General features: G+C 43.1%; 1 non-coding gene across 1 annotated transcript; it reads right to left on the bottom strand.

The window, feature by feature from the left end:
* Nucleotides 1–24,464: 24,464 nt before the first annotated feature.
* LOC145413892 (5S ribosomal RNA) lies at nucleotides 24,465–24,583 on the bottom strand. Its single transcript, XR_013899773.1, has one exon. It is a non-coding gene; the product is annotated as a 5S ribosomal RNA (ribosomal RNA).
* Nucleotides 24,584–25,495: the final 912 nt, after the last annotated feature.

The raw sequence follows: 25,495 nt of genomic DNA, 5'->3' as shown, positions 1-25,495 counted from the left end.
GCAATAACCTTTACACGTATATTACCACAATCAGACACAGGACAAATCAGCAGATATTACAACATAATATATAGCAAAATAAAAACCTTATCAGGACATGTGTATCTCGCAGGATACTTGCTTATCTGATATTAATGCCAACACAATCATTCCTAGTGTATTCAGGGTACAGTGAATATAGGCGCGCGCGTGAGGCGCGGGGAGTGAGTCTCACAAGGGGGGGAAGAAAGGGGGGGTGCAGGGAGTGACTTGTGACGGCTAGGAGGGAGTTATGGTAATACTGGAGAGAGGCAAGTATTAACAATGAGGATTACACGTTTTCCAATAGCAAAGGGGCTTTGGTAATTGATTCTATTCTTGGTTTACACTTACACTAGATACTGGGACGAGGGAGTGTCGTACAGGATTAACGGGTAGTGTGAGTGGGGGAATATCACTAACACTTTCTCGTATTATTTCTTTAGAGCTCACAGCAGTAGGGGTGTATTATTACGAAGGAATTTCCAGGCGGCACAGTCTTACTAATTGTATATAAGGGACGTCACTCATAAATATAGTTCATCAGATCTTGGTTAGCACACTCGTCCTTTATTGTCTCACTGTGATCTTACTTGTCCCGATATTCACTATATTAAGTCACTGCACGATACATAGGCAAAGTCACACACAACCTAAATCACTTGCACTGTTTCTGGGCAGCGTCACACGTATTCATCGTGGGGGGCAGGGGCGGGAACACGCCGTCGGCAATCCTGCCGGGCTAGGGGCACCGCCAAGGGGAGGCGTGCCAAGAGGGCACGGGACAACTCGTAGGGGCGTCCTCTCGCGTCCTGGGCTACCCGTGGCTTCCGGGCTGGGCTCAGGGGTATGGCCCTCGGGACTGGGGCCGAATAGCTCCAGGAACCTCTGGTGTAAGTCTCGGCCGGAGGTGGGAGCCTTACGTCGTCGTGGGGGCGTATGGAGATCGCGCCCGGGTGTCCTGGGGAGGATCAGGAGAGACTGTGGACTGCGGTCTCCAGTGTCTAGGGGCGCCGACAGGGGAGGGCTGCGGCATCTACGCTGGGGCCCGTCAGGTACGTCTGTTCCAGAGCCAGGCGTAGGGAGCGGAGGCCAGGGGAGGCTGTGAGGCCTGTCTGGGCCACTCTGGTATGGGAGGCCTGGGCTCGTCTCCTGCCAAGGTGACGTCCCGCTCCTTGCCTCCTTCCATGCACCTTCGGAGTGACAGTGGGCCGTCTCACGAGGGCGGGAGCCTCAATAGGCCGTCTCTACCAGGGCACCTTCGGAGCGACAATAGGCCGTCTCTACCAGGGCACCTTCGGAGCGACAATAGGCCGTCTCTACCAGTGCACCTTCGGAGCGACAATAGACCATCTCACGAGAAGGGGAGCGACAATAGGCCGTCTCTACCAGGGCACCTTCGGAGCGACAATAGGCTGTCTCTACCGGGGCACCTTCGGAGCGACAATAGGCCGTCTCATGAGGAGGGGAGCGACGATAGGCCGTCTCTACCAGGGCACCTTCGGAGCGACAATAGGCCGTCTCACGAGGAGGGGAGTGACAATAGGCCGTCTCACGAGGAGGGGAGTGACAATAGGCCGTCTCTACCAGGACACTTTCGGAGCGACAATAGGCCGTCTCACGAGGGCGGGAGCGACAATAGGCCGTCTCGACCAGAGCACCTTCGGAGCGACAATAGGCCGTCTCGACCAGAGCACCTTCGGAGCGACATTAGGCCGTCTCACAAGGGCGAGAGTGACAATAGGCCATCTCCTGAGGGGCGCCGTCTGGAGTGTCTAGAACAACTCCACCCCTATAGCTGGTTTAACAATCCCACTCCATGAAGGTAGTGTCCTTCTACGAAGGCGACGGCGACGGCGTGGTGGCTGCGTGACATAGGGGCGCACGGCCCGTGCTGACATATGCCGTTGTTGTCGGGGGTTGCTCCGACTGGTGGCGGCTACCCCGTGGGGTCCGTGTGGGAGTGTCGGCACGTTCCCGGGCATACTGGGCTGTATCTCGCTTGCCCGTTGTCGGGGGCACTATGGTATTCTTCTGTTTCCATTTCGGGGGCACTACGGTGTTCTTCTGTTTCCGTTTCGGGGGCACTGCTTTGTAAGTCACGCATTTTAGCTCTCACTGAAAATTCGCCACAAAATCTCTCCGATTATGAAAGTTGTACTCTGTCGAACCAGAGTTTTTACTTTATCGCTTATTACTCGAAGACCATACCTCGTATCAAACTGGGACACCCGTCATTCGAAAGATAATAAAATTCTCTTTCGATTGATGGTATAATATGTAGAGATTGATTCGTAAACATTCGACTTATGATGTTGGGAAGTGAAATTGGCGTCACGAATGTTTATTCTCAGCTTCCTGACTTCTGCAGTTTTTTTTTTTTTTTTTTTTTGCTTATCGTGTAGAACAAACATCGGCGAGTACCATATGTGGCTATGATGGGAAAATAAATACTTTTGGGTGGTGAAAATAAGCCGAGAATACACATTATCGGAGCGCGCGGCCGTGGGGGGGAGGGGAGATTGTCACACCCGCGAAAACTTAAAAACTTATGTGAGAGCGAGGGGGTTAATATTGTATTATGATGTTTCTTTAACTTCTTTGTTTTTGTATTTCGTTAGCTTGTACATTCCTTCCTCATCTATATTCATATCTATTATGTCCTCGTATACACTCCTATTCGTTATCATATGATCTAATATAGATTTTTCCTCATTTTTGCATGTGTTCACTCTTGTCCATTTACCTTTACATTTTTCTGCTCCATTTAACATTTTCTACCATTTGGATCAGGGCTTTGCCTGCTTCATTTTTCCCTACATTATTTCCAACTATACCATCCTCCTGATTTCCTATTTTTGCGTTTAAGTCTCCAATTATTATATAATCTTCACCCACTTTTTCTATGTTTCTAATGTGTTCTTTGAGATACTGAAACTGTTCCCTAATTTTATTGTTTGTCACCCTTCTTTCTGTTTTTTCATATACACTAATTACATTCAGTGCTCTTTTTCTGGTTTCTGTTCTTACTGTCATTTCTTCTATATCTTCTGTTTCCTCACTGATTTTTGTTTGTAACCTTATATTAAACGAAGTGAAACATCGTACATCGCGTGATTCACATCTCAGTATATTTATATTTTCCGTTAATACCGACCGTTTGATGCCATATTTTACATTTATTATAAAAGCAATAAGCCACCATCACTTTTATAACTCATATAACTTAAAAAAAACTAGTATACGTGTTAAATAAACTGTCATGTAAATAAATGACGGGGAATCGACCTGACGACGAATTGTCTTGTTATTATTGTGCGTCGTGAGTCGTGACGGAGTACGGGCTCGGATCCGTCCTTTTATACACGCGGTTTGGTGACTATATTGTTCACTTTTTCAACTAGAGTTCGGGACTGTTAGGCCGTATTATTTTCGGCCATGTGAACTTCAGGTCTTCTGGATTTTAGGCGTAAGACGTTTAGGCCGTGAGATGCTTAGGCCGAAGGGTGAAAAAAAAAAAAAAACTATCAGTCTAACATGACCCAGCTTATCCTAACCAGCAATGTCGTCTTGAAGTTTGGTTATTTAGCCAGTATACAGTTTAGGCCGTATGTAGTTTGGGCCATGCGATGCGATGCGATGCGATGATTGGTAGAGGGATTGCATTTTCAACGCCCCCACTTGTAGTATCTTTATTCGTTGCTGAGCTCCTGATTTCTTTCTCTTTCCAGCACTTGTGTGTGAATTGTTTTATTCTTTCAAAATCTTCCACGTCAAATAATAGCTGCCCTAATATATCCTCTTTTGCTTCTACGTGTGGCTGTTGTAGTTCTGGTTGTTTTTCTCTTCCCTGTATGCCTGGCAATCTAATATAAAGTGTTCTAAATCCTCATTTTCGTTGCCACACATTATGCACTTTGTTTCTTCTTGTGAGTGCCTTTTTCTGTCATTTAATTTCAGTGTATTGGTGCGGCACTTGAAGAAAGTGATAGAGGCTGGTGTGTTGTCATACTTCATAATTATCTTCCCCACCCATTTCTGTCTTCCAGTTTCTGTATAATATTAGTGTACTTTTTGTTCCCATTTCTGTTTTCCACACTTTTGTGTCCCAGTCATGTAGTCTTGTTGTTATTTCATCTTTGCTGATGTTTTTTTAGCTTGTCAAAATTTATGTTCAGTTCTTTTAGGCCTTTCTTACATTCTTTCATCCACCTGTTCTCCTTACCTCCTGTTGTTATTTCTGTTATTTTGCAAACCAGACTGTTTTCCCTTTTCATGATATTTTGCATGTAATTTAGTTTCATTATCATCATTTTAGTTTTCATTAGGGATGCTCCTATTTCTCCTTTTAACCCTGTTTCTGCTGTATATTTTGCTGCCCGTAGAATAGATCTATAAACCGAGTTTTCAGTTCTTTGTAGCTTGTTTATTTCTTCTTGCCTATATGCTATTATACTCACTCCATACAGGATGCTAGGTAATGCAAGGCTCTTCCAGGATGTCTTACCTATGAGTAGCTTGTTGCAATTTTGGTAATTTTTTACAAGTGCACGGGGACGTCTTTTTTGGTGAAACCAAGGTATTTCTGATGGTTTTTGATGTGTTTTGAATGAATCTGACCTTCATTTCTGCCACAAATCAGTATATATCAAGATATCCCCCACCTCCCCTTCCCCCCGCAAGAATGGGGGAGATGGGCGAACCTGGGGTTTTTGGGTGGGAGAAATCACATACCCGGTAATGTATTGATTTGCGATAGAAATGAAGGTCAGAATAATTCAAAGCACATCAAACACCATCAGAAATACCTTGGTTTCACCAACAGGGCCCCCGCGCGCCGGGCCGTCTGGCCTACTCCCCACCGCCTTGTACCCCCTCACACCAACAATCGCCTGCCCACTGTCACCAGCAAACCATTATCTCCTAAGCTAAACTAAGCTAAGCCAAGCCAACTGAACCTAACCTAACCTAACCTAAACCTAACCTAACCTAAACCTAACCTAACCTAAACCTAAACCTAATTTAACCTAAACCTAACCTAACCTAAACCTAACCTAACCAAACCTAACCTACCAAGCCAAAGGTGAGACCATATCAACAGAAAAACTAACCTTAAGGTTGCAGTCCTTGCACCCACTCGCCATGACTGACCTGTGCGTATCTGAAATTCAAATTTGCATGCTGGTTGTATCAGTTTGAACTTCACGCATGAGCAGAGGTATTATTATGCAAGTGCACAGGGATTTGGAATCTCTATTTTACTCTTACAGATATCTAAATCTCACCATTGCGAACATTTTGAACCCTAGAAACAACTTCCGCAAATGAATATTAACGCGAAAAAAGATTTTTGAAATTTTTCCAAAAAATTACTCGACATAGTCTGGCGATACGTGAGACCCATCGCGGCGCGTGCCTAATGCATTGTGGTCCAGTCTCACGTGTGTCTACCATCACGTCACGGTTCACGTGACTTATGGGGGGGGGGCTAAAGCGTGTGTCTACTGTTACGTCACGCGCTATCTGCTCATGCGTGAAGTTCAAACTGATACAACCGGCTCGCAAATTTGAATCTCAGATACGCTAGGGTCCCGCAGGATTTGAAAGTCAGTTCGTCTTCAGCCACGACCTGTGAACCTGCAAAATTACCGTAAGTACTTCAGGAGCTGTAACCTGGTGAGTAAAGGAATTATTTTGTATTTACACCTGGTTAGGTTAGGTTAGATGAGGTTCAGTTAATGTCGGGGGGTCTGGGGGGCGAAGCCCCCTAGTTAGAAAGCATGGCCAGGGCTGAGGGGTCTGGGGGGTGAAGCCCCCCAGTTAGCAAAGACGGACTCCCTAAGAAGCTTAAAATTTCATTTTTCCGAAGGATTTTAGTGTTTTTGGTTTGAATTTGATAATTTCAGTCGGAAATCACTCGTTTTGGGGTGTTTTCCCCACCCAAAACCCCGCTTTCCCACAGGTCCCCCATTGTTCTTTGCACAGAAAAATATAATTTTATGGCTTAGCTTAGTTTAGCTTAGGAGATAATGGTTTGCTGGTGACAGTGGGCAGGCGATTGTTGGTGCGAGGTGGTGGGGAGTAGGCCAGACGGCCCTGCGCGCAGCGGCCCGGCTGGTGAAACCAAGGTATTTCTGATGGTTTTTGATGTGCTGTGAATTATTCTGACCTTCATTTCTATCGCAAATCAATATATTATGTGATTTCCCCCCAAAAAAATCCCGGCTTCGCCCATCTCCCCCATTCTTGTGGGGGGAAGAGGGGGTGGGGGATATCTTGAAATATACTGATTTCTGGCAGAAATGAAGGCCAGATTTGTTCAAAACACATCAAAAACTATCAGAAATACCTTGGTTTCACCAAAAAAGACGTCCCTGTGCACTTGTAAAAAATTACTTGAGCAGATAGCTCGTAACATAACAGTAAACACACGCTTTAGCCCCCCTCCCAATAAGTCACGTGAACCGTGACATGATGGTAGACACACGCGAGACAGGACCACAATGCATTAGGCACGCACCGCGATGGGTCTCACGTATCGCCAGACTTGATGTCGAGTAATTTTTCGGAAAAATTTCAAAAATCATTTTCTGTGTTAATATTCATTTGCGGAAGTTGTTTCTGGGGTTCAAAATGTTCACAATGGTGAGATCTAGATATCTGTAGGAGTAAAATAGAGATTCCAAATCCCTGTGGACTTGTATAATAATACCGCAACTTTTTGCTGTCACTGAGTAACTTGTATTGGCTAGTTTATGGGCTTTGTTTATCATGTTTTGCCTGTGTTTTTTGAAACAGTCTTTTAAGTTTGTAATTTCAACTCCTAGGTATGTTATAGTTGTAACTGCTTCTATATCTTCAATTTTTTCTGGTTGCCGATCCATATTGAATATAATAAATTTGCTTTTTGCTTTATTTATTTCAAGCCCGCATTCCCTGTCTACATTTATTAATCTTCGTATGTTTGCCTTGGCTTCTGTCATTGATTGCGAAAATTGTAGGCCATCATCAGCGTAAAATACGGTATTTATTTTTATATTGTCATCTCTTTAGCCTAGGCCTGTACTTTCTAGTTCTTGGATTATTTTACATGTTACAGTTTGAAAAAGGGTGGTTGATCGTGTGCAGCCCTGCCTTATACCACTGGAGATTTCTATTTCTGGTAATATATTTTGGTTTAATTTTATCGTGGTTTTATCCCCACAGTATATCTCACTTATGATGTCAATTAGGCTTTCGTGGGTTTTCAGATTTTTTAGGGCTGTTATAATTTCTTCCCGTTGTATTGAGTCATACGCTTTTGAAAAATCTATTGCTGCTACTATCAGTGGTAATTTATTTCTATAACTTTGCGCTACACAGTATTCAAGAGTTAATAAATTGTCCTCTATTCTTCTTCCTGCCATGAAGCCCGCTTGCACGTCATTATTTAGTTTGTTTTGGTTTATTTGTTTCTCCAATTTTTCTTTTAATATAGACATGAATAGTTTGTATGCTATATTTAATAGAGCAATAGGTCTTAAATCTTTGGCTGTTGGTTTCTTTTTCTTTGGTATCATTTTTGTTTTTGAGATTTTCCAGTTCTCTGGCATCCTTCCGCTTGCTATTATTTGGTTAAAGCGTTTGGTATGGTTTTTATACATATGCTACTCTTTGCCATTGCTTTGTAGCACTCTGGCTTTACCTCGTCTGGTCCTGCAGCTTTTTTATTTTGTAAATTTAGTATGTGTTTTTTGTTTCTTCTGTTATTACTGGTGGCAGCATTGGGCTAATTCCAGTGTTTGTGCTAATTGCCATTTCCATGTGTTCCATTATTAGGTCTACTATATTATATTGGCCGCTGGTGTTTGAATTATGGCTGTTTACGGTTTCATTCTCTCTTTTATATGGCTTTCTCTCTTCTTCATTCCACACATTATTTATCTGGTTTTGGTGTTTTTGGTATATTCACTTCCAGTAACCTATGAGTTTCTCTGTTGCTGCTTCTGGTTCTAGCCTATCTCCTGTGTTGTACAATTCTATCTCTTTATTTTCTTTTGGCTCACATCCCCTAAATTTATTAATTAATTCCCATATCTTTCTGCTCTTATCAGTCCTCTCCTTCACCTCCTTTGTTTTTTTCTTTTCATATATAGTTATTTCTTGTTTGATACATTCTTGTACTTTTCGTGTTCGTGCCTCATATCTGTTCAGTAAGATTTTTTTCTTTTCTTCGTCCTTCCATTTCTCCTATTTCTGTTTATTTCTTTTCTTTTGTTTATTTCCCTTCTGATAATGTTATTCATCCAGGGAGGTTCTGTATTTTTATTTGTTTTGTCTTTTCTTCTTTTATAACTTTTCAGTAGTACAGGTAACTCGCACGGAACACGAGGGTTTCGTTCCTACCGTGCAGCGTTATGGGCGAAATCGCGTATATTTAAACTACTCCGTATTTTGCTCCCTAGACCCCCCAAATGTGTTGTTTTGCTGTTATCTGTCACTGGTAATCACTAGAAAGCACTTTAAGTGGTTAGAAGGTTTATTTAATGTTATAACTCACAAATACAGTACTCCAGAGCAAAACTTCAACACACAAATACTGTACGTAAACACAAGGAAACATTCCGACGCCGATCATAGGTAATCATATAAATCAGGTTAACTGGTACCAGTGCTTTATTTAATGCTTTATCTTTTTTGAGTGCTTTAACTTACAAGTACATACCAGAACAGTACATATTTAACTTAGAAATGCAGTACTGTGGAAAAGCTGTACAGCAAGTCTTTAAAGAACAAACAAAAAAGGCAGTATTTCGATGCCGATCATGGGTAACCATATAAATCAGGTTAACTGGTTACAAGGCTTTATTTAATTTTTTAATTGCTTACAAGTACATACCAGAACAGTAAATATTTAACTTACAAATACAGTACTGTAGAAAAGCAGTACAGTAAGAGTTTAACGAACAAACAAAAAAGGTAATATTCCGACGCCGATCATGGGTAATCATATAATTCGGGTTAACTGGTTACAAGGCTTTATTTAATTATTTAACTTTATTTAAGTGCTTACAAGTACAGTACATACGAAAACAGTAAATATTTAACTTACAAATACTGTACAGTACTGTGGAAAAAACGAACAAATAAAAAAGGCAATATTCTGATGCCTATCAGGTAAACTGGTTATAAGACTTTATTTCTTGCTTTAATGTTATTTAATAGTACTTTAAGTTGCACATAAACTTACCAGAACAGTACAGTACTGTAAATATTTAACTTACAAATACTGTACGGTGGAAAATTGTCAGCATTCCTACACCTTCTTCGGAGTTGGCTTATAACCAGAAGTGGATGGCTGGGGCTCTGAAGACTCTGGTGCTGAAGGGGTTCCTGATAAAGGTGCTGAAGGTGTTGAAGACGAAGGTTGGGAATCTGCTGGAGCCATGGGACATCGTGACTTATGGAACATCGTGATAGGGAGCTGTTTCCTCTGCCTCTTCATCTGGTCATACAGCTCCTTGTATGCCTGCATCCCTTCGTCAATAATCCTTTTAAATTTAATACTTCGGTCCATGTTAGGGTCATTCTCTATGGCAATATCCTGGAGAATACGGGCTTGGCTGAAAAAGTGGGCAAAGGAATCCAGGGTCCACCCACTAGGGGAAGCTTGTTCCTCGTCATTGTCATGACTATCTTCATCTTCCTCAGAAGACCTGACAAGCTCCTGAAGGTCGTCATCTGTCAGTTCTTGCCGGTGCTCATTTATATGCTCTTCAACCTCCTCCTCCAGCATGTCAGAGAAACCCTCGCCTCTGACACTCCTAGCCAAATCGACGACCTTTTTTATTTCAGGACCGACCTCGGGGAAGCCCTTGAAATCCTTCACGACCTCGGGCGACAAAGGCCTCCAGCAGGCATTTATAGTTTCACACTTCAGACTTCGGCATGCTTCGTCGATGTACGTGATGCAGTCTGAAATCTTGAACTGCTTCCAACATTCAGTAAGTTCAGCATTGAGGTCGTCGTCGATGAATTCTCGAATCCTGGCAAAGGTCAGACGGGTGTAGGCTGCCTTGAACACTGCTATTATCCCTTGGTCAAGGGGCTGCAGTATCGAAGTCGTGTTTGGCGGAAGGAAAAGAGCCTGAACATTCTCATTCACGTCCATGAGGGATTGTGGGTGGCCTGGGGCATTGTCAATGATCAGCAGGACCTTGAAGGGCAACTTCTTGCTCTCGAGGTAGTCCTTGACATCCGAGACGAAATAGCGCTCAAGCCATTCTGTGCTGATAAGGCCCGTCACCCAGGCCTTTTTATTGAACATGTAGTGTACAGGAAGGCGGTTCAGGTTCTTCCCCTTTAGTGCCCGAGGTCTCTGTGCTCTGTAGACAACTGTTGCTTTAAGCATATGAGGAGTCTCGTGGACAAGGGGCGAATGCGCCACCCCCATCAAAAATGAGTTATGCATGTTTTCCGATAGATGGAAGCACTGAAAATCTCGTGGTGGAGCGTTTTCCGATTCCGACCCATGTGGGTTCAGAATTCTAGGTTCAATCTCCCTTGTTTTGCACACGTGGAGGGGAGGAGGAGGAGGGTGGGGAGGGTCTGTGATTTCAGAGCTGTAGGGGCGAATGTCGGCAAGCGCCCAGCCAATGGGCGAGCGGCTCCCTCTGTCAGAGTTAAAGGGCCGCCTCTCAGCCAATCAGACGCGCGCTAGCAACCCCGCTAGTCATCCCGCCAAGCACGTGAATGAAGCCTGGCTTTGTTTACACTACGATGACATCCTCAACTACTAACCATTAGGCCCCCCCCCCCCTCTTCATCTTGGTGTGCGGTTGGAGTTGTAAATAGTTGGTATTATAACTTCATTGTGTCAGTCATTAACAATATAATGGTTATCATACACACAATAAAACAACCTGTTGCCGATAAGATGAAAATATTTAATTAATAATTATAGGAAAAATATTAATTATGGGAATTTTTGGCTGAAAATTTCACAGTATCTTAGTTTCATTTACATCTAATACAGGAATGAATTTCAAGTTGATTGAACAATAATTACTATATGCTGAAAAAACACCATCGCGTGTTTTACTGTGTGTGTGTGTGCATGTGTGTGTGTGTTTTCATTTTTTCCTGCAGTATAAATTTGCCTCTTCCAGAGGATTCTAATGATATATAATAACATGCTATTCTTTAATATTCTACGTCTGCCACCTATTCCTGAACTTTAAACGCTCATAACAAAAAAAAAAGAAAATGGTGCATTCGCCCCTTGTCCACGAGACGCCTCATATGTCCTGCAGCATTGGCACAAAACATGACGGTGATCCTGTCTTTCCAGGCCTTGAACCCTGGTGCCTGTTTCGCTTTTTTCTGGATATAAGTCCTGTTGGGCATCTTTTTCCAGAACATGCCCGTTTCATCCATATTGAACACCTGTTCTGGAAGGTAGCCTTTCTCCATGATGATCTCCTGCAGCTCCTTCGGGAATTCTTGGGCGACGCCTATGTCAGCAGAGGCAGCCTCACCAGTAATCTTGATATTCTTAAGGTTGAAGCGCCTCTTGAAATTTGCCACCCACCCAGGGCTGGCAGTGAACTCCTTTTGATTCTCCACAGGAAGTTCAGCCCGAAAAGACAAGTAGAGGGATTTAGCCTTCTCAGACAATGTGGCGCCGTCCACAGGAACTCTGCGTTGAACCATATTCTCCAGCCAGAGACTCAGAGCCTTTTCTGTCTTCACCAGGGCTTTGTCCCTGGGGAAAAAGCACACTTTCGCTGTTGTGGGGGTCAAGTCAGAGTAGGCCTTACGAATCTCCTTCTCCTTGGCTCTAATTGTGCGAATGCTGGACTCGTTTCGTCCCACTGCACGTGCTGCACTACTCACAGACATACCTGACCTTAACTGATCTAAAACTTTCACTTTCTCAGCAACTGTCAGAGCACTACGAGACCTTTTAGGCTTACCATCCTCAACAGCACTGTTAGATGATCGCTTAGGCATTATTCACAGAGCAAAGGAGTCGGAGCACGGGATAACGTCCTACTGTACTCGGGAATGTCTCACTTACTGACAGGGTTGCCAAGTCGCACCATGCTCTGCCCGTGGAAACCCAACTGAAAACCAGCCCAAAAGTAGCCCAATACCAATAATTATTTTTAAAATCCTCATTATGCAAAATTAGTGTTTTATATTAATAAGAGAAAATCCTCTCTACTGCAGCAGTGCTTGCTGGCAACGAAAATTGGGATAAAACAAAACTCTCTCCTGAGTCTCCGCACTGGCTGCATCCACTGGTCCCTGTGGGAGTATTAGGGGGTCTCTCTCCGCCATATGTTTAAACGCTCTCTCTCTCTCTCTCTCTCTCTTCTCTCTCTCTCTCTCTCTCTCCCTCCCCCCCCCTCAGTAGGTCCCGCCTAGATCGTTACATAATCAAAACAAACCACGCGCTGCGGTGACGTTCGAGGATTTGATCTTTCAAAGGCCTCTTCTGCGTTAATTTGTAGTTTTCATAATGGTTCTTTAATCTTACGTTGTCTTATATGTATCCCAGCCCTTACCGTGTATAATTGCGAGCGCGTTCCGTGAGATCGTGTTCCGTGCGAGTTACCTGTACTTTGTCTGCTGTTTTCTTCATTGCCTTTTCCAACATTTCCATTCTGTTTGCCAATCCTTCCTTACATATTTTCTCCATTTCTCCTACAAATCTGCCTAGGGACTCTTCATCTGTTGCATAATACTCTTTTCTCTGCCAGTTATCATGAAAATTGCTTTTTGTACCTCCTCCTCCATATCCAATTTCAATTAGGTTGTGGTCAGATAGGTCTGATTGATTTTGTACCTCATCAATTTTCATGTATTTGTATTTGTCATAGAACCATTGGTTAACTAGTACAAGATCAGTGGCACTTGCTGTTTCCTCTCTCCCATGTATATTCTCCCTCACAGTTTTGATCATTGTTTAGTAGTATGAGGTTGTATTCCTCCATCCATTTTATTACATCCTTCCCTTTTTTATCTAATTTCTGTGATCCTATGAAGCTTAAATGTGCATTGAAGTCACCTAGCATTATAAACGGTTCCTCTTTCATATTTTCTAGTATATTCTCTGTTTCTTCTTTCAATCTGTCATATCTCTGTTTATCTTCTTCCTTCTCCCCTGCAGGTAAATATACTAAAAGTAATTTATACTTGAAATTTATCATATTGCAGCTGCTAAAGAGTAAGTCATTATTTATAGTTGTTATTTTCTCTACTTCAATGCCTGTTTTCCTTTTGAATAGGATTATCAGACCTCCTCCCTTTTTCTCATTTATATTTCTCATGTTGCTTACGTATTTAATGCCATTACTGTACTTATTTTAACTTTATCAATTTATTGTTGAGTTTCAGTTAGGCACATTAACTCTCCTTCTGATATAATTGTTTCTATTTCCATTATTTTTACATTTGTTAATCCTTGTATATTTAGTTATTTTATTTTATTTGTATTTTCCTTCTTGTTTCAATCTCTTCTCTCATCTTTTCTTTTTAGTTGGCCTTTGTTTATGTACCAGCCTGTCTCTCCTTTTTCTCTCTTTTCTTTTAGCTGCTCCAACGGCAGTTTATTTTCCTCTCTTTCCTTCCTAGTCATATCTATTACTATTGAGATTCCTTTGGTTTCTACCTTTTGTGTATTTTTCAGATTCCTAGCCTTTTTTAATACATCCCATTTCATTTTTGTTTCTTTAACCCGCCCCATCCCGACCACTTTTCCACCACTGACTCCCCCCAATCCCGACCATTTTTGGAAAAAAATCTTTTTTTGCTCAAACCTCTGCTTTTGGTGAGAAACATCGAAAATTCATTGAGAAATCAATCACCTGAGGTTTAAAATACTCGATACAGGTAGGAGTACCTCCTTACCTTATTGGGTTTTCTAACAGGCTGGCACCAAAGAAAACGAGTCCCATGGGAGGGTAACTATTTCACACCACTCATAAACGGTATTTATTTATTTACTTGGTACGAATTTATATGTAGTACGAGAGTATATTGGTTTTCAAGCAGTAATATAGGCATTATAAGCATTGTTTCACTCACTAACTCATCACCATACCTGACCTTTTTTTGCCACATTACCTGATCATCATTTCTGACTGTTTCTTCCTCTAATGCTGTGTAAAGTTTGTCCTCCACATTGTCATTCATTGGGGAATCGATCTGGCCCTGAATTTTGTACTGTGGCATGACATGGCTTTACTGGCCAGGTCACTGATAACAAGTGAATTGCTGAGACAATGGCATGCAGGGGGGGGGAGGAGGTCATGCTGGGTAAGGCATTGTCCCTGCCTGGCATCTTGTAGAGGAAGGTCTCACGTGTATACGTACCAAAAATCACTTGAGAAAATTGAAAATTGTGCAAATTAGGGACCTTGCAATTGATTCACGTTTATGTACGTCGACGGGATTGGCAGTGACAAAACGTGTGGAAGTTAAAGAACGTCGACGGGACGCCGCGGGTTAAGTTTGAGCAGTAGGGGTCATCTTCTTGTACCTTCATCTCCTTTACTGCCTAGCCTTATTGCATCTTCTGTTTCAATATCTCTCACTTTTATTTCCTCCTTGATTATTTCTGTACATAATCTTACATCGTCATTTATCCTCTCCCTAGGGTTACTATTCTCTGATTCTACTAAGTTATATATTATATTTTTCTTCTTTTTTTTTTCTTCTTTCTCTTTCATATCCTCGAGAATTTTCTCTCTGATTTCCTCTTTTGTGTCCTCTTTCAACTGTTCTATTCTGTCCTCTCCTTTAATTTCTTTCATGACCTCTTCTTTTGCTTCTTTCTTTAATTCCTCTTTCATGTTATCTAGCTTGCTGTCCCATTCTCTCTTTAATTCCTCCTTTAAATCCTCTAGCTTCCTATCCCATTCTGTGGTCTTTTCTCTGAAGATTGTGTGTATTTCTTCTCTTAGCTCGTCTATTTTCAATCCTGTATTCTCATTCTTTCAAGGACTAGTTGTCATTCTTCTTTTTGCTTGTGGTCTGCAGGTCTTGCATACCCATAATTGTTCTTCATCTCTTAGTTCTCTATACAGGGTAGGACTGACCTGCTCGCAGATGATGTGGTACCACAACTCACACATATCGCACTGTAGTCCTCTGTCGTTCTCCTTTACTCTTTTCTTGCATCCCCTGCACTCGTCGTTATCCACCCGTCTTCCCTTATCATTATTTGCCATTTTTGTTTTGTTTTCTTTCCTCCTCTTTTCGTTACTCTGGTTTAATTTGGAGCTCAGCTCTTCTTACGTCCACGTGTTTTGTCAGGTCTCTTTCTGCCGTTAGGCGATTCGGCTGTTTTCCAGTTTGGACGTTACGGCCTAATTGACTTACGGCCGAGACGGTCTCATTTCCCTTGAATCTATTTTTAGCAAATAGAAATAGATTCAAGGGAAATGAGACAAATTGTCCAATGTGCAATGCAGAGATGGAAGACTTAGTACATTATTTATTAGAATGCACAGGATATATGGAAGAAAGAACACAACTGATAGAATTACAACAGCCATATACAGAGGAAAGAACTAGCATAATTGGGGACCTCATTTAATAAAAGTGATATAGCAAAACAGAAATTAATTATATACAGATGCTGGAGAAAGAGAAAAGAAAGTGAAGGAGTTCAGAAATTCAGGCGACTATAGTTTGCATGTAGTAAGAGAAGGAGTGACCACACAGAGACACACAAGAAAGAGAAAAGACAAAGATGGAATCCAGTTAGAGGTGCCGTTGTAAAGGCAACACCTCAACAACATCATATCACATCACATCATGGCCAGGACCGTTCAGCTAGACGTGAGTGTCATCTGTCTTGAATACTGCACTGTAATGAAGACATTGACATTATGTATGTTGCTGCTCACGAGAAATTTATGAAAGGATGTTGAGGCGTAGTAGTGTATTATTCTGTCTACAAGTCAAGAGTAATAATCAGGAAAAGGAAAAAAATTTCCTCCCGGTTAGGCTATGGTGGTGTTTTATTTTGGATTTTTTTTCCTGTCAGGTGAGGTTAGAACAGGTGCAGAGCAGCTTCACAGTAGCATTCAAGGAGAATCACCACCAAAAATTGCACTTATTTTAATAAAACCAATGATAGGTTTGATATGGGAACTGTAAATGAATGGGAGCTTGTGCATTGTTGTTAACGTGTTGAAACAGGAACCCCCCTAAGACACCGACAACCAAGACCCGGTCACCCCAAGTCCCGGACATTTTGGGTTTGGGTTCATTAGTCCAAGTCTTGGATATTCCCTAAGATATCCGGACAAAAGGCCATCTGGACGAACATCCGAAACGATCTGGGACACCAAAAGTGGCCAAAAAAATGTCAAAAAGCAAAAAAAAAAAAAAAAAAAAAAAACTGTTCATCCCTAATCATTAAATTTGCCAGGCAGTGACGAACAGCTGTGATTTGGCGCATAGTTCCAGCGACGTCCGCTAGAGCGCCCCTGCATCCTCCCCACTTCCCGCCTACCTACTGTCGTGACAGCACACCCTTCTCCATGGCTGCCCAGATGCTTGCTTTTGTGGTGGTGCCCTACCCGCTGCAGGCCCTGCTGTTCCTCTGCTGCCTATTACTAGTGTGTGCAACGATGGCCCCGCCACCAGAGAAGAGGAAACGGGTGGTTCTGACGCTGGAGAAAAAGAGGGAGATCTTGGACAAGGTGGACGCGGGATGGTCGACCTCCCGCATCCTACGTGAGTTTAACCTAGCCCGCTCTACCTTGTTCGACATCAAGAAATCCCGAGACAAGCTCACCCAGTACACAGCAGACTTCGTATCGAAGACCAAACGCAACTTGCAGAGGAAGGCTATGTACCTTCCCAAGTTTGCAGAAGTTGACCACTCCACATTGATTTGGTATCGTCAGCAATGTGCTGCTGGTGTGCTGGTGCGTGGTACAGAGCTGAAGGCTGCTGCAGAGAAGTTTGCAAGGCTCCACGACGCCTCAGACTTCAAGGCATCCGAGGGTTGGCTCTTTGCTTTCAAACTTCGGCATGGTCTTACCAACCGTAAGGCCCATGACGAAGCTTTTGATGCCAACGAGGAGAGGGTAGAAGAGTTTCAGGAGGAGGTGAAGGGCTTGATTGACAGGGGGGGCCTCACTCTCGGTCAAGTCTACAACTTGCTGGAAGATTCCGACGAGGACAGCGATGATGATGCTGACTCCTCTCAGCACGCCACTACTCCAGCTATCCCCAAGCTGAGCGCACTCCGGGAGCATGTCGAGTTCATGCTGGACTACCTGGAACACCCGGACTGCGACAGGGAGATAGGGCCCCTGGGACTTGTGGAGGAAGTGCGTGCTTTTAGGCAGCGCATCATCAATCGCCAGAATCGCCGGACCTTTTGCCAGTCAACCATCGACAACTTTTTCAGGCCTGTGACCTCCGCCATGCCCAGCCCTGGCTCCGCATCACTGCCTCACCAAGAACCGCCTTCTACCTCCGAGCCACAGACCAGCACATCGGCCATGGTGGAGTCTCCACTGGATGTGAGTTTGCGGCTATCTTCAGAGTCATCTGCAGTGGGTAGCCCATCACCACATCCCAGCGATGTGCCCCTGGGCCAACTGCCACACTTACTTTGTGGCTCTGACAGTGAATAAATAGCAATAACTCGCCACTAGACCACATGAGAATTTACAATGTTGTGCAGTGTTAACAAGGGAATGTGCAGTTAAGAAATTAGAATTCAAAGTGCAAAGGATGAAGTGCAGAGTGAAACACTGGCATGTCTCAAGTGCAGCATGTGTAAACACCAGAATGTGCAGTGTTAAGAAATTATAATTCACAATGCAAAGGATTAAGTGCAGCGCAACACTGGATTACGGTACCAGTATGTGCCTCAAGGCATATGAAGACATAACGGAGAACATAATAATGAAGGAAACAATAAGTGGAACAACTCAAGAAAACAATATAGTTAAACTGGCAGCAACTGTAGAAAAAATACTGAAAACAAGGAGTAAAATACTAAGTATGAGAAAGGAACAATTGAAATAAGTAAGGGATACAAAAAAAGAAAAAAATGAAATAAATAATAAGGAAAGAAAAGTCATTGTTGTAAAACAGAACTCCTGGACAGGAGAATGCACCAGCAACAACAACAAGTGCACCTTCACCACTGTCAGAGCCATAGAGGGGGCGGGTTAATCATTGCGATGGCCACAGACATGTTGTAAGTACCTTGTACACTGTTAAATATTTTCCTTACTTCTAATTTCTCATTCTCTGGTTCCTTTTCATTTATTTTATGGTTTCTGTCCCTTATTTGTGTGAATAGGATCTTAAATGGGGGCTGTGCAGGTGGCTTTAAAAGGTAGGTTTGGTTGAGGGCTATAAGTAGCCTACCTGTCCAAGGGCATTTTGCCCATGTTCCGGACGTTACGTGGGCTCTATTATGTCGGATATTGGATGATGATGAGAGGGGTGGATGGTGAACTGAATGAAAGGAAGGCAATGATTGATTAGGCCCTATGTGTGTGTGGATGAAAGGATGCGAAGATGTGTAATGGATGCAAGAGCATACGGAGGTTGGGGAAGTGGACTTTCTGACCACCACTTGGTGGTGGTCAGAATCAAGGTCCAAGTACTAAACTGGAGAAATAGAAGAAAGGAAGGATGGGAGGAAGGAGTAGATGTAAGGAGAGTGAAAAGGTTACAATAGGATGAGAAAAAGGCAGAGTATAAGAGAGAAATGGAGGAACAATTGGGTAAATATGATTTGGAGCAGATGGGGGATGTGGAAGGTGTGTACAAGATATTCACGGAGGAAATATGTGCAGCATGTGAGGTGGTGTGTGGGGTGAAGAGATGACGAAAGGGGGTGCAAGGAATAGCATGGTGGAATGAAGAGGTGAGACAGTCTGTGGCACAAAAGAAGAAAGCATATCGTCACCCTCAGAAAGCAACTGCCTAACTCATTCTTTCTACTTTTCGGGAAATCAAGAAAAATTGGTCTAATTTTCTTAATATTCTATGGCTTAGGCAGAAACTTGAGGTGCATTTTAGACCACTCACACCCTAGACCTAGCAAAGGCAGCTATAGCAATAGGTGCGCCAAGTGATGAAGAATTGATTTAGGGAAAAATCCAGAAATCGCCAAAAAATGACAGGCAGTTTCTTTATGAGGGTGACGATATAGGCTAATGAATGGATGAGAAACGGGCGTGGAAGAAGTTGAGACGGAAGAGAGAGTTATATGTAGAAAGGGTGAGAGAGGTGAAAAGATTAGTAGGGTACCTGGTAAGAGAGTAAGAAGAGAGTCGATGAGGAATTTGGAAGGAATCTGAGTGTTAAGTGGAGGGAATGTAAGAAAATGTTGTGGAAAGAGTTAGAGTCAGACAGGGTGGCAATGAAGTTAGTAGGGGAGTGAAAGATAAAAATGGTAGATTACTAGTTGAGAAGGGAGAAAAAGTGAGCAGATGGAGAGAATACTTTAAGGAATTGTTGAACATAGAGAATGAAAGTAATGCGAGTATAAGTGGCTGGGGAATGGCTGGGAGAAGGAGGGAGGTGAGTAGACAGGAAGGAATCAGTAGGATGGAAATTGTGGAAGCATTGAAGAAAGTCAGAATAGGGAAAGCCCCAGGAATTGATGGAGTGTGTGGTGAAATGCTGAAGCATGGGGGAGAGATAGTAGTAGAATGGCTGTGGAAGATGTGCAGATTGGCCTGGGAGGAAGGTAAAGTCCCGGATGATTGGAAGTCAGGTATAATTATTCCCTTGCACAAAGGAAAAGGGGAAAGAGAAGTGCATGGTAATCATAGGGGCATTTGTCTTTTTAGTGCAATAGGAAAAGTGTATGGTAGGATACTTATCGACAGAGTTAGGGAAATAACAGAGGAATTAGGCTAGTTGGAGAAGAACAGGGAGGCTTTAGGAAGGGAAGAGGTTGTGTAGATCAGATATTCGTAGTTCTTTAGTGGAAAAGTGTCTAGAGAAGGGAAAGAAGTTGTATGTGGCCTTCATGGATTTGAAGAAAGCATATGACAGGGTGGATAGACAAGGATTGTGGAAAGTACCGGTATTAAGAATATATGGGAAGTTATTGAATGCTGTGAAGAGTACCAGTATGTATGTGGGTGCTAAGGCTGCAGTGCGTGTGATAGTTAACTGAGTGAGTTTTTCTATTGGAGGTTGGGTTGAAACAGGGATGTGTCAAGTCTTCATGGTTGTTCAATCTGTAGCCTATGTGGATGGGGTTATAAAAGAGATAGGCTACCGTACAAGGTAGGGCAGTGTTTGGAAACTCCCTGTACTGTTGTTTGGAGATGATACTGTGTTGTTATGTGAAGACGAAGAGGAGCTGCAAGGCTTGGTGGATGAGTTTGAGAGAGTGTGTAAGAAACGGAATCTAAAGGTAAATGTAGGGAAGAGTAAAGTTATTGTCTTTGATAGAGGTGAAGTCAGTGAATGTACAGTGAGGTTGGATGATGAGGAAATGGAAAATGTGAGTACATTTAAGTAGGCCTACTTGGGTAGTGTGATGAGTAAGGATGGAAGTTTGGAGGGTGAAGTGCTTGAAAGGGTACAACAAGGAAGAAAGGTTGCTGGTTCCTTGAAGGCATTGATAAGAAACAGGGAAGTGAGCATGGAAGTGAAAAAGTTATTACGGTACATGACAGTATTGTGATACCAACTCTGACGACTGGAAGTGAAGCTTGGACGTTGTTGGAGGGACACAAGTCAAGAGTGAGAGCAGTGGAAATGAGTTATTTGATAGGAGACTGTGGAGTCACATGGAGAGACAGACTGACAAATGAGGATGTGAAGGAGCGTTGTGGTGTGGATGTGGATGTGATAGGATGCTCTAGGAGAAACACACTGAGGTGGAGAGGATGGAGGGTGAGAGACTGATGAGGAGAGTGTATGTGAGTGAGGTGGTGGGGGGAGAGAGGGAGGGGAAAGCTAAGGATGAAATGGAGAGATGGAGTGGAGATGTACCGGTATATGAGAGAAGGGGGCGTGAATTGGGAGCAGGGCAGAGAAATGGTGGGGGACAGGGTGATGTGAAGGTGATTTGTTTGTGGCCACCCTGTATAGGGAATTAAGGCATCTGGCAATAGATAGATAGATAGACTTATGTACAGTACCCTCGCGTCCAGCACGGTAATATTGTCATGCATGGGTCACGTGTTGGACCAAAAACGTGTTGGACTAACAATAGAGCTTATGGGGAAAAATGAATTATGTCAGCAACCTTCGGAAAAGTCACCCTAAATACCTACCGTACCATATACCTATACATATATTGGTACTATTGTAATTATAATAAATGGTACTGTGCTATGAATGATAACTAACCTTTTAGGATAGGGTTGGTGGGCTTGCTGGGAATGGAAGGTGGTATCCAAGGCTGTAGTTAGTCCTACTGGGTCCCCGGAGGATGGCTGCTGGTGTCACTAGCGGGTAATGGCTGTTGCTCCTCCTCAACCTCCCTCATAAATCTCCCTCATAAATCCTTCGAAATCACACTCAGAATCACTATCTTCGTCCACAGCCATGGAGGGTCCTGCTTCTGCCTGTCCTAGCCCTGTAATCCTCGGCAAAGTGCATGCTTCTCACGCTGTTGCCAGAGCCCCGTCTCGTGACTGTGGAAAGTGATCGCTGTCGCTGACTCAGTAGAGAATAAGGAGAAGCAACTTTGTTTATAAACTGGTACGCACGCCGATGAGAAGGGTTTCAAAACAATTGATATTTATTCTAAAATATTAATATGTATTCAGTGTCAGGCTAAATGTTCAGTGCTGTAGTACGATACATTCTCTGTCGAGTCGCCTGGGTTTTGGTCACACTGTTTTCTCCGTCGTATGCTCGGCAGGAATCCATCTAGATGAATTCCAAATGCCCGTGGTATCGTCGGCAATTTTACCACATTACCGTTCCGATTTACCAACGTATCCTCGGCAAACCTGGTACCAGGTATGAAGTGCTGTGTGATAGCCTTTGGCTGCCAGGATCTTGTCTTAAGTTTTTTATTATGATCACGTTGGCTTCATTCATGTCGTAGGCCTTGGCAGTGTCAACTTTCCTCTCCCCTATCTTCTTCCTCTCGATGCTTTCTAGCTTGGTGGCCTGAGGGAGGTGCCAACGCTTCTTGGGGTTCTCAGAAGGCTTTCTAGGCATCGTGAGCAGGGTAAAATGCAGTAACAAGGGCAGAAAATGCAGCAAGAAAAAAGCACCTTCCAATGCAATTATGCAGAAAATGCAGCAAGAAAAAAGCACCTTCCAATGCAATTATGCGACTGAGTGGCTCTGTGGCGGGAGAAATGTAAACAAAACATCACGTGACACCAGAAGCGTTTTTAATTGGGCGGCATCACGATCACGTCACGATAGCGGGCGGGGAAGGCTACTTGATCAGAAGTTTTTCATTGGCTATCATCACCATGGGAATGTCCAGTATGACCGTGTTGGACCGGGGGTGATCGTGCTAGAAGTGAACTCTGCGGATTTCGCCCTCTTCTCGGAGCTCTGTGCGTGTTATGCTAACACACTCGTGTTGCAGTAATTAAATCGTATTAAATAATACTAATTAATTGCTCTCCGTGCTGGACTAACGCTTGTTGGACGCGAGGGTGCTGTATATAGATAGATAGATAGGTAGATATATTTAGATAGACAGATAAACAGAAAGATATAGATGTACAGTCAAAGACAAAAGTCGTGTCGCTGTTTTGTCCGAAGATTAAGTGCAACACTTGAAACATTATGAAAGCTCTACCACAGTTACATGTTCGTGGTTGGCTAGCCTGACTTTGTCAAGCTTCATATCTGCTGCTGATGGGATGACGGTATGAATGAACCCATGAAATTTCTAAGCCTTAACATCGACTCGCAAGAATTGCCGATTCCAAACTTCGTATGAGAGATGAAATGCCAACGGTTAGGTGATGATCACCTGACATTTCATCTTACATCTTACCACAAAATGTCTAGCAGACCTACTATACCATGGTATGGAGAGGTCATGCAACATGCATCCAACTACAGTAATAGGAAAATGAGAGGTGGCATGATCTTTCTTTATTTACAGGAAACGAACCTTGAACAGAAAGCTCAAACATTTGGTATAGACATAAGCATAGAAAGGTGGATTAGGATTTGAGGAGGAAGGCACAACGGAGAACCGTCATCGTTCAGGTTGTCCTCGTTTTACAACACTATAGGACCAGGAAATAATCACAACGATGGAAGCAGCACCCGCAAGCAGTGCTTACACCATGTGAAACGAAGTGCACCTAGAATGAAGCACACGAACAGTTGTGCATAGACTTTGGTCATCTGGTTTATGTGTTCAAACTCGTCTGTGGGATTCAGTTTGCCAGTCAGTCTAAAAGAAAAAAAAATCAATTACCCGGTATTATAACAGAATAACTCTGTTCTTGAATACTATAGTGAATTTTGTTCTACAACACTTAAATAATGTCTCAGGTCATAATTATCAACTTGATTAGCTAATTTACAGTTATAAAAGATGGAAGAACTAACTGAATTATAACATTGATAATGTTGGCATAAAAATAATAGATGAGAAACGCTTCATCAATACTAAATAAAAACAGCAGTAAGAAAGATTTAATAATTATGTAGATTAATTCCGATGTTACAAAAAATATACAGTATATATATACTGTATATATGCTGGCATCCACAGGCTGGTCACCTGGAGCAAATGGCAACTCAAGTCAGTGTTGCCAAGCAATCATTCGACACAAAGCAGACCGCTCCAAAACTATAGTCTTTCAGCAGATATTTTCATCAAATTTCACGACACGACTTTTGTCTTTGACTGTACATATACAAATACTAGCAATGGTACCATAACCGGTGTTCCTAGGCCAAAAAGGCGAACTTTGTAATCCTATTTGTTCAAGTTCAGTCTTTCTACTCCAGAAAGACCATGTAGGCCTATCTCTCGTTCTTTTGAAGAGGGATTATGAGAGTCCCAGGAACTTTCCATTTCAACTTTCACACAGTAATGCACAGTATTTGTGCACACTTGTTTACTAGTACAGTACTGGTGACCTCAAATGGCTTCCGACTGATGACCTCAAATGACCTCGGAGGTCAACCACACTTAGGGCCATTTTCACAGTCATCCCCAATGCAGTCCTCTACAGCCTACTCGCCTCCGAACGCACATTTTCGTTTTCACAGTCACCCCCAACCAGCCTTCCGAGGCCTCTGTTGGGGATGGCATTTGGGACGGCCTGAACAAATTATTGGAACATTCTTGGGGAGCCTGGAGCCTCCCCAACAGATGGTCCCAAAAGTAATAAAGTTCATTCATTCATTGCCAGACGCCATGTATCCCAAACGGGGTGGCCAAGGCTTAGAGTTAATTGTTTTACAGGGAGGGGCACTAATCCTCCACCAACCCCACTTGACACGTAGGGAGAACGTTATGCCAACAGCATCTGGTGTTCCCAGGCGGTCACCCATCCAAGTACTAACCAGACCCAACGTTGCTTAACTTCGCTGATCGGACGGGAAGCGGTGTACTCAGCGTGGTATGGCCGTTGGCGTAAAAGAATAATTACATGTACCCGGTAACATATTTTCATTAATATTTCAATATTATATACCGGTACCCAATATAATATTTGCTGAGATAAATAACACACCTGGTATTGAAAAAAAAAAAATGTTTATCTGCTTTTATAAGATTCTACAGTGTATTCAAATACCAGTACTAGCCTTTCACAGACTGGTGAAGGCTCCACAACAAATGGACCCGAAAGAAATACGAGAATTGTTGTCTAATGCATATTTTCATAATAATTCTAATATCTGATGCCCCATGTAAAGGTTGATATAGCTAACAGCCCGTTTAGAAAAAAAAAAATGTTCATGTACTAATACCATACTATCTATCTATCTATCTATCGCCAGATGCCTCAATCCCGTACGGGGTGGCCACAAACAAATCGCCTCCACATCGCCCTCTCTCCCGCCATTTCACTGCCCGGCTTCCAACTCACACCCCTCTCTCTCGTATACCTCTCCACCCCATCCTTCCATCTCATCCTCGGCCTCCCCCTTCCTCTCCCCCCCCTCCACCTCACTCACATACACTCTCTTCGTCAGTCTCTCACCCTCCATCCTCTCCACATGGCCAAACCACCTCAGTGTGTTCTTTCTAATGCTTTCTATCACATCCACATCCACACCACAATGCTCCTTTATATCATCATTTGTCAGCCTGTCTCTTCATGTGACTCCACAGGCTCCTCTTAAATAACTCATTTCCACTGCTCTCACTCTTGACTTGTGTCCTTCCAACAACGTCCAAGCTTCACTTCCATACATTAGAGTTGGTATCACAATACCCGGTACTGTCATGTAGTAATTTTTTCACTTCCATGCTCACTTCCCTGTTTCTTATCACTGCTTTCAAGGAACCAGCAACCTTTCTTCCTTGTTGTACCCTTTCAAG

Source organism: Coenobita brevimanus, chromosome 97, assembly GCF_032717465.1.
Source record: "Coenobita brevimanus isolate Jiangsu-jjx chromosome 97, ASM3271746v2, whole genome shotgun sequence".
NCBI lineage: Eukaryota > Metazoa > Arthropoda > Malacostraca > Decapoda > Coenobitidae > Coenobita > Coenobita brevimanus.
The sequence above is the reverse complement of the archived record's forward strand: the minus strand, read 5'-3'. Positions and strand labels throughout refer to the sequence as shown.